The sequence below is a fragment of the Oryx dammah genome, unplaced genomic scaffold, assembly GCF_014754425.2.
Source record: "Oryx dammah isolate SB20612 unplaced genomic scaffold, SCBI_Odam_1.1 HiC_scaffold_24, whole genome shotgun sequence".
Classification (NCBI taxonomy): domain Eukaryota; kingdom Metazoa; phylum Chordata; class Mammalia; order Artiodactyla; family Bovidae; genus Oryx; species Oryx dammah.
Window position 1 is genome coordinate 35,799,061 of NW_024070208.1, and position 12,580 is coordinate 35,811,640.

At 45.9% G+C, this 12,580-nt stretch overlaps 1 protein-coding gene across 3 annotated transcripts in view; it reads right to left on the reverse strand.

The window, feature by feature from the left end:
* Positions 1–1,463, reverse strand: part of IFT88 (intraflagellar transport 88) — a 62,416-nt gene extending 60,953 nt beyond the window's left edge. For 2 of the 3 annotated variants that reach the window (XM_040266808.1, XM_040266810.1), the window contains exon 1: positions 1,344–1,463. The gene's annotated coding sequence lies outside the window, so the exon portion shown is untranslated. The remainder of the gene's footprint in view (positions 1–1,343) is intronic. The other variant, XM_040266809.1, reaches the window with a different exon arrangement.
* Between the last annotated feature and the right edge of the window lie 11,117 nt (positions 1,464–12,580).

A 12,580-nucleotide genomic window follows, 5' to 3' on the forward strand; every position in this document is an offset into this window, starting at 1 on the left:
AAGACCCCCGGGAGGAGGAAATGGCAACCCACTCCAGTATTCTTGCCTGGAAAATCCCATGGACAGAGCCTGGCAGGCTACAGTCTGTGGGGTCGCAAAGAGATGGACAGTATCGGGCACGAACGTACACGCACGTACATGCACACACATAATTCTTTGGTTGGTTGTGCTTTAGGTGTAAGAGCTAAAAAGCCACTGCCTAATCCAAGTTCAAGAAGACTTACACTTGTTTTCTTCTAAGAGTTTCATGGGTTTAGCTCCTAGCTTTAGGGATTTTTTTTTTTTTTTTAAGCTAAAAGGCGGGACATGTGGGTCTAAGTTCCTCCATGCCCCTACATTTGGTGGACAGAGTCTTAACGACTGGGCCACCAGAGAAGTCCTAGATTTAGGTCTTTTTAGTTAATTTCGCATTACTCTTTGGAGATGAAAATTCACAAGAGCAAATGTCAATCATATATAAATGTTCATTCCAAAATACCTCCAGAAAGTATTAAGTTATTGATAGAAGATATATAAAAAAATTTAACTTACAAGCTTTAGGTCAGGTAATGTGAAACCAATGGTTCACAAAGGTTAGCGTTTGCCAGAAACCTACAGACTTGTTAAAATCAGACTGCCACTCCCCACCTTCACCAGTTTTCTTATTCACTGGTGGGAATCATCACCCTCATTCCTTGGAGTGTGGAGTTCTAACAAGTTTCTAATCAGTGTTGCTGATGCTGATGTGGTTTACGGACCACACGTTGAGGACCACTGTGCTCAAGGAGAACCTCCTGATTACAAGCCCCACTTAAGTCAATTTAGTTTACACGTCTGTCAGCAAAACAAGCCGCCTGACAACTGGAGATCCTTTCTTCTGAGCTAACCAGACCAAAAAAGTTCATCTATGAGAAACTCCGGCTAAACCGACACGGTGGGAACAAACGCAGAGAGTGCGAGTGGGGAAAGGTGAGCCGCCCAGGTGAGGCGGTCGAGCTCCACCAAGGCCCGGTGCAAAGGCAGCTCCCGGGACTGCGCCTCCCGGACTCAGCGCGGTAAGTCCCCCGGGGGGCCCGTCCCGACCGGCGGCCTCCTGTCCCCCGGGGTCGGCACCAGACAGCCTGTCGCCCAGAAGCGGGGGCCGACTCCGCGCTGGGGACGCCCACTTCTGTGAGGGGAGCCCGAGCTCGCGCCTCTCTCACCCGCCGAGCCTTGCCGGGAATTTCGGAGCTTCCCATCACAAACTCGCAGTGAGGGGTTTAGGGCCGCGCGGGGGTAAAGAGCAGAGCCCCCTCCCGCGTCCCACCCCCACGGCCCCCTCAGAGGGCGCCTGGCACCCGCGCCGCTCCGGGGCCCTCCCCTACCTCACCACGAGTGGAGGAGGGCGACCGCGAGCGCGGCGGGGCGGGTGCGGCCTTGGCGGGACTCTTCAGAGAGCGGCGAGTCCGCGGCGTTGCCACGCGCGAAACCAAGGAAGCCGCTCCCACAGTGCTCCGCGAGAGGGCGGGACCAAGCCTTTAGAGAGAGAGAGAGAGAAAAAGAGACAGAGACAGGCCTGGTGGGCGGGGCGGGGGCCGAGGGGCGGGGCCTTAGGCGGGGCCTGGATGGCGGGGCGGGGCCGGTGCCGTGGAAGTGGGCAGGAGGAGGGGCCGCACAGAGGCGGTCCTAGAGAGACTGCGGGGATGGTGGAATCGGGCACCGGGAACCGGAAGGCAAGGAAGCCACAGTTCTCTAGATCCTGATGAACTCAACAGGAGGGCGGGTCACCGGCGGGTGGTGCTAGTTGCTGTGAATAGCTCCGGTGGCTGCGGCGCTAGTCTGTGGGCTCTGGAAGCGCGTCAGGACCGCGCTGGGTGTCTGGACCCACCCCCAGCCCCACCCCGCGGTTCTCCTTGGGTCCAGCTGGAGCCCAGGAGGCTCTCAGGGGCCTGCCGCACCTCGTGGTCCTCTCTTGTGTGTTCCTACCCTGGACACCTCGGGGGTGGCCTGAATCAGCCCAAGGCCATAAGGCCATCACCTCAGTGTGATGCTCAGGAAGAGAATGAGGAGTGGACTTCATAACTGGTTCACATCATTAAAGTTTCTCCTTCATTTAAAATAAATCGGCAAGAAGGCGTCTGAAGACACCAGTAATTAGTGACTTTTAAACTTTAAGTTTTAAAGTTTGAATTGTGCTGGAGAAGACTCTTGAGAGTTCCTTGGACTGCAAGGAGATCAAACTAGTCAATCCTAAAGGAAATCAACCCTGAATAATCGTTGGAAGAACTGATGCTGAAGCTGAAGCTCCAATACTTTGGCCACCTGATGGGAAGAGCAGACTCATTGGAAAAGACCTTGATGCTGGCAAAGATTGAGGGCAAAAGGAGAAGCGGGCAGTGGAGGATGAGACGGTTGGATGGCATCACTGTCTCAATACATGAGTTTGAGCCAACTCCAGGAGATGGTGGAGGACAGAGGAGCCTGGTGTGCTGCAGTCAGTGGGGTCACAAAGAGTCAGACAAAACTGACCGACTGAGCAAAAACAGATTTTAAGTACATGTGGGGAGACAGTTCTCCACGAGTGTCTTGTTTCTGTTCTGGACCATTGTGATGGTTAATGTAATTTTCAGCTGGACTGTGGTACCCAGTTTTTTGTCAAACACCAGTCAAGTTGTTGCTGTGAAGGTGTTTTTTAGGTGTGCTCCAGTAGACTTTGAGTAAAGCAGATTATCCTCCATAATGTGGGTGGGCCTTGTCCAATCAGTTGAAAGATCTAAGAGGTAAGACTGACATCTCCAGGGAATGTGGGAGTCCTGCTTCCAACTGCCTTCAGACTCAGCCACAACATCAGCTCTGCCCTGGACCTCTAGCTGCTCCCATAACCTCAGAGTGGATTCCTTAAAGTCATTTCTCTCCCACTTGGTCTCTATGGAGACTGTATTTTGAAAGAATTTTGTATAGGAAGGGCTTCCCAGGTGGCAGAGTGATAAAGGACCTGCCTGCAATGCAGGGAGATGCAGGTTTGTTCCCTGGGTTGGGACAATCCTAGTATTCTTGCCTGGAGACTCCTATGGACAGTGGAGCCCATGAGGTCGCGAAGAGTCAGACACGACTGAGCACACACACATGCATGCACTGGAAGACTGAGATCATGGCCTCCCTCCAGTGCAAAAGGCAGGTTGTGCTCTCTGGCACAGTAGAGATAATGTCTGCCTCCAGGGCAAACGCTGAGCCCCGTGCTGGCCTGTAGTTCATCACAAGACTGAGGTTTCCTCCGTTTAGGGTTCTTTAGCTGTGACACAAACTCATTGCCTGTGCAGCAGTGCTGGGCTACCCCCTTGAGACTCTGGAGGCGAGTGGACCGAGGGGGCATGAAGTCCAGGCTCTCGCTGGCAGTGAACAGTAAGGTCCTGTCCCTGAGCTGGTGCTTTCTGCCGCAGTCACACACCCGCTAAGCTCCTCAGCTGGGAGGCGCTCTTCAGAGTATCCATGCCTGGCTCGCGGCATGTTTGATGAATAAACTGCTGAACACTGCAGACCCCCACGGCGCTGTGTTTCCATTTTCATTATGTCTTTAGATCTCCCGGCTGTAAATTTCCAGCTCCCTCAATTGTCTTTGTTTTGTTTTAAATCAGAAACAAATTCAAGTTCCTTTCAACTTGGTCACCCTTTAAGCACGATACCGTTACTTGCCAGGGTGTGCAGGATCATCTCTTTCGTTTCAAATGTTGTAATGAAGCTACTTATTAAGCACATGCCTACATCACCAGACAACATGCTAAGGTCACATAACTTATGTTACTAAAATATAAACTCCAGAGAGAACAGATTCTCGTGTCCGTCCCCTCCCACCCGGAGGCCAGGTAGCCATCTCATGCTGCCCAGTTTCCTTAACCCCTGACTCTCCCCACTGCCTCTCTCTCACTCCCATCTTCTCTCGCTGTCGCTCCATCTGTTCTCCACAGTGTAAGCCTACATGATCATCCTGCAGTGAAAATCTGATCACATCGCTCTCTGCTCAGAACCTTCTGGAGCCCTCTGTCCCTCCTGGCCTTGATCTGTGAACAAAGTCTAAGGCCCTTCAGGGGTCAGGACTCAGGATTCTTTGTTGTGGCCAAGAAAAATCAATTGTTGCTAACTGAAGCAGAAAAGGAATTTTTTGGAAAGGTATCAGGTGACTCGGAATTGTCAGAGAAGCTAAGGAGCAAGGTTTGGAAAAACAACAGCAGATCAGGCAGTAAGGCCCAGCCAAAACCATCCCCCAGAAGTGAGTGGCCAAAGCCATGACCTGCCGTCACCGTCTGCTCAGGACCTGTGTGGGATTTTCAAGTGCAAGCTAGGAAAATCCCAGGAAAATCAGAACAAGTCGGCCACCCCACTTAGTCTGCTGCTGTGGGTTCCTGCTGGCTCGGTACCATGAGACCTGCCTTCTTGCGGGTGGACGCCTGGTCACACAGCTGTGCTCTGGGCTCTGGCATGTCCTGCTTTCCCACTGGGCTCTGGTTTCGTCCCGACCTCTGTGGACCATTTCTAATCATCCTGTCCTTTGTTTGCCTCCCTCCTGGGTCAAAGCCCCAGAGGAGAACACAAGTTGGCTGTGTTTAAGTCAAATGCTAGGAATTCCTAGGTGGTCCAGTGGTTAAGAGTCTGTACTTCCAATGCAGGAGGCACAGGTTTGATCCCTGGTTAGGAAACTAAGATCCCACAGGCCGCACTGTGTGGCCAAAATATAAATAAGTAAATAAAATGAGGATACCAGTCAGATTGGATTAAGTCCTGCACTCAGGGCCTCCTTTTAGGCCCTCCTTAATCCCTCCTTAAAGGCCCTGTCTCCAAATACTGTCCCATTCTGGGATCCTGGCGGTGGGGCTTCCACATTTGAATTTGGGGAACAGGATTTGGTCCATAACACCTGGTGTATGTGAGGCCCTGTGGGTCTGCCAGTATCAGAGCTCATAACAGGTCTTTTTTTTTTTTTAAGATTTATATATTTATTTAATTTATTTTTTGGCTGTTCTGGGTCTTCATTGCTGCATGGGATTTCTCTAGCTGAAGCAAGAGGAAGCTACTCTCTAATTGTGGGGTACTGGCTTTTCATTGTGGTGGCTTCTCTTGTTGCGGAGCACGGGCTCTAGGTGTGCAGGCTTTAGCAGCTGTGGCACACGGGCTTAGCTGCTTTGCAGCATGTGGGATCCTCCCAGCCCAGGGATCAAACCTGTGACCCTTGCATTGTAAGGTGGATTCTTAACCACTGGACCACCAGGGAAGTCCCTCATAACAGTTTTATAGATACTGTTTATTCATAAAAGTTTATTTAAGTACACCACAGGTGTTATCACCACTGGGTTCCCACTCCAGCTTGGCAACACTTAGTTTATCTAATAAGTAATTTATTAGGCACTGTGAAGACCTTTCACCTCTTCTGCCCAGAAAAATACCATGAAATGCAGTGATTGCCTGTTAAATATTTAAAATTATTGTGGCAACTTATTTAACCATAAAAGCTAGAAGCCAATTAACCTGAAAATGTAAATCGAAATTTTTTTCTCTCATCTTTTAAATAACTGCGACCAAGTCTTTCCTGAGGCTAACAACACGACCAGTAAAGATTATCATCCTTTTTAATACTTATTAAGGGGATAGTCACCACTCAATGTCATGAAAATACAGTCACTGAAGTTCCATGTACTCTTTTAAATCTTTTACTGTTTGTAAGACATATTACTAACCTATATACCACAGGGAGTTTGTCCAGGGGTTCTCTATGGGTTGAAATGTGCAAGAGAAGGATTGAGTAGGCCTAATTTTGCACATTCTGCATTGAATGTCCTATGTTGCCTCCCTCCAGAGCCACCTCAGTGACAGTCATATTTCTTAACATGGAAAGTACTGCTTCTCTAACTGGCACCAGCCAAGGCCGGAGAAGTCAACCTCAGAGCCTTTGGAGAGGATTGTTAGACCCTATATTCTGGATGGACGGTTTGTGCTCAGGCTCAAAAGATTTCTTACATGGAAGTTACAAATTAACTTGAACCTGCCAATAATTTCAATCTGTTCTAAAATAAATGGACATCGGACTGTGAATTACCCTCTGTCCATTCACACCACAGAAACGAGGCTCATTAACTAGTTGATATCAAGAGGTAATATACAAGGCAGTGTGAGACACTTCAGGTTGTACCTATAACTGTCACCTGCCTACAGGTGCTTCTTGAATCTGTTTCTCCTAGGTTATAGTCTTCCAGCTTGGCTTAAATAAAATTCTTTTCTGTTCCTATTATAAATTGTTTATTATTTTCATCAAAGGGGGGTGGGGTGGAGAAGGAAACGGCAAACTTTTACCGTGCTATTAAATGATTTGCCTTGGAAACAAACAGAGATCATTCTGTCATTTTTGAGATTGCATCTAAGTACTGCATTTCAGACTCTTTTGTTGACCATGATGGCTACTCCATTTCTTCTAGGGATTCCTGCCCACGTAGTAGATATAATGGTCATCTGAGTTAAATTCACCCATTCCAGTCCATTTTAGTTCACTGATTCCTAGGATGTTGACGTTCACTCTTGTCATCTCTTGTTTGACCACTTCCAATTTGCCTTGATTCATGGACCTAACATTCCAGGTTCCTATGCAATATTGGTCTTTACAGCATCAGACCTTGCTTCCATTACCAGTCACATCCACAACTGGGTGTTGTTTTGCTTTGGCTCCATCCCTTCATTCTTTGTGGAGTTATTTCTCCACTGATCTCCAATAGCATATTGGGCACCTACCAACCTGGGGAGTTCCTCTTTCAGTATCCTATCATTTTGCCTTTTCATACTGTTCATGGGTTTTCAAAGTGAGAATACTGAAGTGGTATAATAAGTGGTATAAAAAGAAAATTAGAAGTTAAAAAAAATACTCAGATAAAAATATTTACTTGTAAAGGATTGCAGACAGCTTCGATAAAATATTCGGAGATGCACACTATTCCATCTAACGCATAAACCTTGTTTATCTGAGTTCAAACACATTTAATAATTCACATCCAGTTATACTGAGTATAATAACTGCCAATAACCATGACATTATTAAGAATACCTACGTAACTTTGGGGCTTCTCAGGTGGTGCTAGTGGTAAAGAACCTGACAGCCAATGCAGGAGACATAAGAGATGTGGGTTCAATCCCTGGGTCAGCAAGATCTCCTAAAGGAGAGCATGGCAATCCATTCCAGCATTCTTGCCTGGAGAATCCCATGGACAGAGCAGCCTGGTGGGCTACAATCTGTAGGGTCACAAAGAGTTGGACACAACTGAAGCCACTTACACACACACTCACACATCTAACTATATATGTGTGTGTGTATATGTGTGTGTGTGTATGTATATAATACCTACATAACTATTGTTAAGGAAAAGTTCCATAGTATTAGTGAATATTTAAATTCAAAAATAAGATTTTCCTTTACATGAATCTCTCACTTTTAAGTCGGTAGAGTGCCCTAGATTTAAGGTAACAAATCTGTGTTCAGTATGAAAGGAGATTGTTGATTAACACAGGGGAGTAGGGCAGAGAGAAAAAAGTAGAAAAATACTAATAAATGTTCAGACAACATTTATGGATGGAAACTAGTTACAGGCAAACTGAGGTGCCTCTGATCACTGCCCCCGTGGTCCAGGCTGAGCTTGGAGCAAAGCAGGCCGGGGTGAAAGGGTCTCTTCAGAAAGCCCTTGCTGGAGCCGCACGCACCATGCACTCGAGATGCTCAGGCTTCACCAAGGCCCTGCTCTGAAAGGGTGGCTTGTGCAGTATGTGTGCAAAGTAAATTCCCTTCGCCTTGACTTTCCCTTTCTGCTTGCATAACAGCTTGCTTATAGAAAGCCTTATTCCCTAGTGGAACGTGTCGATTTTTTCTACTTGCATGACTCCGTAATTAAGTCAGTTTCATAATAACAGACTGGAATTTAGCTTTCTAGCTCCAAAGTAGGATCAGTGAAGGCTGGAATGTGGCTTGGAAAAAAAACTATAACTTTTTATCCAATCCAAAATAAACACTCATTCTCTCATCCAAAATCACACACACACACACACACACACATACACACACAAACACACAAACCCAAGTATGCTCAAATAACGAAAACTCCTTTAGAATATTGTACAAGGATATTTTTAATGACCTGAAACACTGAAATTAAGTGCTTTCTATTGCCAGCATAAATATTTTCACTGCTCTGTGTCAAATGTGTTCAGGGTTTAATAGTAACATTTGTTCATTTTTTCATTCATTTGTTCAAGTGTAGGAGAGTCTTGAGAAATAAGGCATTCCTGGAAGATGGAGCAGGATGGGTAAGCAGCATTAAATCGAATATAAAGTTTAGTTCCTTAGTCTCATTGGCTGCGTTCAGCAGGTGTGTACTGGAGACACACGTGCAGAACTTTTCCATCATCACAGGAGGACCTGCCCATAGACTCTGTACCTGTACAGGATGCAGAGATCATTAAACTCACCTCATGTACCACCAAGATCAACTGGAATAAACTACAGATGTTTGTAAGCCCAGAACATGGCCTAAAGAATCACCAGTGAACTGGTCAGTAAATTCTGCTAAATACCTATAACAATACGATACAGAATGTTGAGAAATGAATTACAGTTGTATTGACGCGTGCTCTTCAAAATTCTCTGTGTGAAGAACAAATATCACTTCACAGAAACATTGTTAGTCATCACATTCATTTGGCTCGTTTTGGGTGAGTCTGTTTAATTCCAGGGGGAAGTGGGAGCGATTTGGGGGAAGATGTTTTGTGTGTGTATGTGTGTGTTTTTTTTAAGCCATGCTTCTTGTGGGATCTTAGTTCCCTGACCAGAGATTGAACCAGGACAGGGCAGTGGGAGCTCTGGGTCCTAACCACTGGACCACCAGGTAATTCCCAGGCTTTTGTCTCTTTGAGGTGGCTTGTACATAGAATTGTTGAACTGAGCCAAAATGCAAGAGTAATCTCTCCTTTTTTATTGCAAATGTGTCTCTATCCAGTAATGCCTTTGGAACAGAGATTAAAGGACTTTCTCTAAAACCCCAGTAAAGTCAAGGGTCACTCAGGGTGAGGGTCCTAATTGATTGAGCCCCTTATCTTCAGTTTTCTGAGCCTCCTGCCACCCCCAAGAATCCTGAGCCCAAAGATAAAATCCTTGAATGACATCTTCTCTGGGTAAACTCAGAAATCATTTGGAAACAAGTCATAGTGATTATAATGTTTATGAAATCCTACCTTTCTGACAAGGAGTTACAATCTCTCCGGACAGAGCTACATTCAAGCACATGAATTTCCCTAGACAATATTTCACTCCTTGCAGCCTCTGTCACATATGATTGTACAGGCTGGGCACTGTACAAGGAGGGGATACATCGCATATTGGGTATCACAGATTTGGTGCTTATCAGTTCAGTCGCTCAGTCATGTATGATTCTTTGCGACCACATGAACCACAGCACACCAGGCCTTCCTGTCCATCACCAACTCCCAGAGTCCACCCAAACCCATGTCCATTGAGTCGGTGATGCCATCCAACTATCTCATCCTCCACCATCCCCTTCTCCTCCTGACTTCAATCTTTCCCAGCATCACGGTCTTTTCCAAAGAGTCAGCTCTTCACATCAGGTGGCCAAAGTATTGGAGCTTCAGCTTCAACATCAGTCCTTCCAATGAACACCCATGACTGATATCCTTTAGGATGGACTGGTTGGATCTCCTTGCAGTCCAAGGGACTCTCAAGAGTCTTTTCCAACACCACACTTCAAAAGCATCAATTCTTCTGTGCTCAGCTTTCTTTATAGTCCAACTCTCACACGCATACATGACCACTGGAAAAACCATAGGCTTGACTAGATGGACTTTTGTTGGCAAAGTAATGTCTCTGCTTTTTAATATGCTGTCTAGGTTGGTCATAACTTTCCTTCCAAGGAGTAAGCGTCTTTTAATTTCATGGCTGCAATCACCATCTGCAGTGATTTTGGAACCCAGAAAAATAAAGTCAGCCACTGTTTCCACTGTTTCCCCATCTATTTCCCATGAAGTGATGGGACCGGATGCTATGATCTTAGTTTTCTGAATGTTGAGCTTTAAGCCAACTTTTTCACTCTCCTCTTTTGCTTTCATCAAGAGGCTCTTTAGTTCTTCACTTTCTGCCATAGGGTGGTGTCATCTGCATATCTGAGGTTATTGATAATTCTCCTGGCAATCTTGATTCCAGCTTGTGCTTCATCCAGCCCAGTGTTTCTCATGATGTACTCTGTATATGTTAAATAAACAGGAAATATAATAATAATAAAAATGATTTCCCAGAAGATGGCAATAAAGTATCTTGTTCTAAAAAATCAATATAGTACGACAATTTTAAGCAGATGGGAATATAGTGGCCTGAGGAGGAAGTGCCTTTTTCTCACTTACACAAAGGTGTGAAATAGCTCATTACTTGCTCTAGGTCCTGTATAAAGTCAGCCCTCTATTATTGGTGAGAATGAATTAATGCAGTTTAATAGGTAGAGAAAAGAAAAAGAATTATCTAGGGTATAATTTTGAAATTCTAGCTTCTAAAATGTCGACGCCTTGTTAAGATAACAGTTTCAATATATTACATGTGCTATATAGTATGGTAATATAGCATAGTTTAAGCTTTCCTAGGCCTCATGTCACCATGGGTATAAATGTGATTTATAGAAATAGAGAGGAATCTTTAATTTTGAGGTACGTTTTTTTGCGAGGATCTTGCAATTCCTTTGGATGTTCCTGGAGACTGCCCCTGAGGTTATAAATTCGGAGTTGAAATTCAAATTTCAAATCTTTTGAGAAACATCATTCAATCTTAGGATAAATATAAAACTCAGGGCAGCTTAACTGGAAAGAAAAGTTCTGATCCAAGATTCTCAGTATCTCCCTCAGCGCTCTGTTGGGGTGAGGGTAGAATGACTTCCCAGCTCTGCAAGGAGGCTCCAAGGACCATGGGGAAAGTACACAGCAGACCTGCCATGGAGAACTGTGTGGACATATGTCAGCCGACACCGCCCATGTTTTAAAAGGCATTACGTCAATGAATACAGCAACCACCTTCAGAAGGAGCTCTTATCATGCCCATTCTACTGGGGAAGAAACTGGACTTCCCTGGTGGTCCAGTGGTCTGAACATAGGATTCCATGTTCTCACTACTGAGGGCCCTGGTCAGGGAAGCAATATCCCACAAGCCACACAGTGTGTCCAAAAAAAGAAAAAGAAATTAAGTTTTGAGGAATGAATTAACTGGCCCAGATCACACAGTATGGAATGGAGAATCTGAGACAGAAGCCCTTGCAGGCCAACTCTGGAGCCCCCACCGCTGACTGTGGTACCATTGAGCCTTTCTGATGCTGACCTGTAACTATGGTCTTTATAGCAAGATGTTACGTTGGGAATTACAGTCAGTACTCTAAGACATCAGACATCAGATTTGTAAAGGTGAATTTCTAACTAACCCTAATCCTCACCACAGATCACTTTTTCCAGAGTAAGCTGTCAGGAAAGTTTAGATCTTTGGTTCCCTAACTAGCCTTGGGGTAACGGAGGAGGGATGGTGAGGGTGGGGGTGAGAAGCGATCTGTGCTCTTCCACCTGCCATGAGGACTGTGGGTGGACAGAGGGAAAAGTGGACAGAAACAGACCACTCAGAGAACTGAGAGTTGGGAGATAGAGGAAGAGTATTTGACTCCTTTTGAAGTGTGGTGTTGGAAAAGACTCTTGAGAGTCCCTTGGATTGCAAGGAGATCCAACCAGTCCATCCTAAAGGAGATCAGTCCTGGGTGTTCATTGAAAGGACTGATGTTGAAGCTGAAACTCCAATACTCTGGCCACCTGATGTGAAGAGCTGACTCATTTGAAAAGACCCTGATGCTGGGAAAGATCGAAGGCAGGAGGAGAAGGAGATGACAGAGGATGAGATGGTTGGATGGCATCACTGACATGATGGACATAAGTTTGAGTGAACTCCGGGAGTTGGTGATGGACAGGGAGGCCTGGTGTGCTGCAGTCCATGGGGTCACAAAGAGTTGGACACGACTGAGTGACTGAACTGAACTGAGCTGATTTGACTCCTGCTGGGGAATCTAAAGAGCCAGGAAAAAGTCACGGATTGAATAGAAGCCAGGAGATGGCTGTTATGTTGGAGTCCAACATGGCCCAAGTGGGAGAGATAGGGTGCTCCGTGGCTGCGGAGCAGGAGGACCCCCTAAGAGCAGTGGGGCTCTCCCCACCCCCCAGGCCCATCTGCCCTCCCTGTATTACTGAAAGCAAGAGGCCAAACAATTCCACACGGCTGGAGTTTGTAGCAGACAAGGTTCATTATGGGGCAAAGCAAGGAGAAAGTGGTGGTGATGGGGGCCAACTACTGAGCCTGCATGCCGCAACCAGAGAGTCTGTGCCCTGCAACGAAGATCCCATATAACGCAACTAAGACCTGACACAGCCAAATAAATAAATACATATTAAAAAGAAAAAAGAGTATGTGCTTAGTAAGGAGAAAAAGAGGTTTGGTTCTTAACCTTAAGTTTACAATTTAATTGAAGACTAAACATTAAGCTGACCAGAACACAGTGGCTCTTATGAT